Source organism: Copadichromis virginalis, linkage group LG19, assembly GCF_057382275.1.
Source record: "Copadichromis virginalis isolate Kocher_CV1m ecotype Utaka linkage group LG19, C_Virginalis_male_GT1.1, whole genome shotgun sequence".
Classification (NCBI taxonomy): Eukaryota; Metazoa; Chordata; class Actinopteri; order Cichliformes; family Cichlidae; genus Copadichromis; species Copadichromis virginalis.
Genome location: NC_140636.1, coordinates 7,235,001 through 7,237,500, shown reverse-complemented (window position 1 = coordinate 7,237,500; position 2,500 = coordinate 7,235,001).

Here is a 2,500-nt window from a genome sequence, read left to right as displayed (position 1 = left end):
ATGCGCTGGAGCGTAACTACAAGAAAGGTAAGCTAGTGGGGGACTAGAGCAGGGGAGGATGTGCGTCCCCGGGGCATGCTGGAGGTCAAGGGCCATGCTGGATATGCGGTGGAGGGTAACTGCAGGAGAAGGAAAGCTCATGGGGGATTAGAGCGGAGGAGTATGTGGGTCCTCGGGGCCTGCTGGAGGGCAAGGGCCATGCTGGATTTGTGGTGGAGGGTAACTGCGGGAGAAGGAAAGCTAGTGGGGGAGTAGAGCAGAGGAGTATGTTGGTCCCCGGGGCCTGCTGGAGGTCCAGGTCCATGCCCGATGTGAGTAGCAGCAGGGCCAGCGCGCCAAGGAGCACATCTTTTTCGACCGTAAAGGGAGACAGGAGGCCGACTCACTGCCTCGGCTAAATGGAGAGGGAATTTCAGCAGGGCCAGGGCAAAAGCATGGACCTTTTCAGCTGTAAGGGAGGCAAGAGCAAGGTGTGATGTAGGTCCCCGGGGCCTGCTGGAGGTCCAGGTCCATGCCCGATGTGAGTAGCAGCAGGGCCAGCGCGCCCAGGAGCACAACTTTTTCGACCGTAAAGGAGACAGGAGGCCGACTCTCTGCCTCGGCTAAATGGAGAGGGAATTTCAGAAGGGCCAGGGCACAAGCATGGACCTTTTTCAGCTGTAAGGGAGGCAAGAGCAAGGTGTGATGTAGGTCCCCGGGGCCTGCTGGAGGTCCAGGTCCATGCCCGATGTGAGTAGCAGCAGGGCCAGCGCGCCCAGGAGCACATCTTTTTCGACCGTAAAGGGAGACAGGAGGCCGACTCACTGCCTCGGCTAAATGGAGAGGGAATTTCAGAAGGGCCAGGGCACAAGCATGGACCTTTTTCAGCTGTAAGGGAGGCAAGAGCAAGGTGTGATGTAGGTCCCCGGGGCCTGCTGGAGGTCCAGGTCCATGCCCGATGTGAGTAGCAGCAGGGCCAGCGCGCCCAGGAGCACATCTTTTTCGACCGTAAAGGGAGACAGGAGGCCGACTCACTGCCTCGGCTAAATGGAGAGGGAATTTCAGAAGGGCCAGGGCACAAGCATGGACCTTTTTCAGCTGTAAGGGAGGCAAGAGCAAGGTGTGATGTAGGTCCCCGGGGCCTGCTGGAGGTCCAGGTCCATGCCCGATGTGAGTAGCAGCAGGGCCAGCGCGCCCAGGAGCACATCTTTTTCGACCGTAAAGGGAGACAGGAGGCCGACTCACTGCCTCGGCTAAATGGAGAGGGAATTTCAGAAGGGCCAGGGCACAAGCATGGACCTTTTCAGCTGTAAGGGAGGCAAGAGCAAGGTGTGATGTAGGTCCCCGGGGCCTGCTGGAGGTCCAGGTCCATGCCCGATGTGAGTAGCAGCAGGGCCAGTGCGCCCAGGAGCACATCTTTTTCGACCGTAAAGGGAGACAGGAGGCCGACTCACTGCCTCGGCTAAATGGAGAGGGAATTTCAGCAGGGCCAGGGCACAGGCATGGACCTTTTTCAGCTGTAAGGGAGGCAAGAGCAAGGTGTGATGTAGGTCCCCGGGGCCTGCTGGAGGTCCAGGTCCATGCCCGATGTGAGTAGCAGCAGGGCCAGTGCGCCCAGGAGCACATCTTTTTCGACCGTAAAGGGAGACAGGAGGCCGACTCACTGCCTCGGCTAAATGGAGAGGGAATTTCAGCAGGGCCAGGGCACAGGCATGGACCTTTTTCAGCTGTAAGGGAGGCAAGAGCAAGGTGCGATGTAGGTCCCCGGGGCCTGTTGTCGTACCATAGGCACGAGTGGTGTGTGTGTGTGGCAAAGAGTTTCTGCGCAGTGTACCAGGGGCACGGGGAAAGGTTGTTGTACCATAGGCACGAGAAAAGCTGTCGTACCAGGGGCACGGAGGAAAGTTGTCGTACCATAGGCACGAGGAGAGTTTGTGTGGCAAAGTGCTACTGAGCGGTGTACCAGGGGCACGGCGAAAAGTTGTTGTACCATAGGCACGAGAAAAGTTGTCGTACCATAGGCACGAGAAAAGTTGTCATACCATAGGTACGAGGAGTGTGTGTGTGGCAAAGTGCTACTGAGCGGTGTACCAGGGGCACGGCGAAAAGTTGTTGTACCATAGGCACGAGAAAAGTTGTTGTACCATAGGCACGAGAAAAGCTGTCGTACCAGGGGCACGGAGGAAAGTTGTTGTACCATAGGCACGAGAAAAGTTGTCATACCATAGGCACGAGGAGAGTTTGTGTGGCAAAGTGCTACTGAGCGGTGTACCAGGGGCACGGCGAAAAGTTGTTGTACCATAGGCACGAGAAAAGTTGTTGTACCATAGGCACGAGAAAAGCTGTCGTACCAGGGGCACGGAGGAAAGTTGTTGTACCATAGGCATGAGAAAAGTTGTCGTACCATAGGCACGAGGAGAGTTTGTGTGGCAAAGTGCTACTGAGCGGTGTACCAGGGGCACGGCGAAAAGTTGTTGTACCATAGGCACGAGAAAAGTTGTTGTACCATAGGCACGAGAAA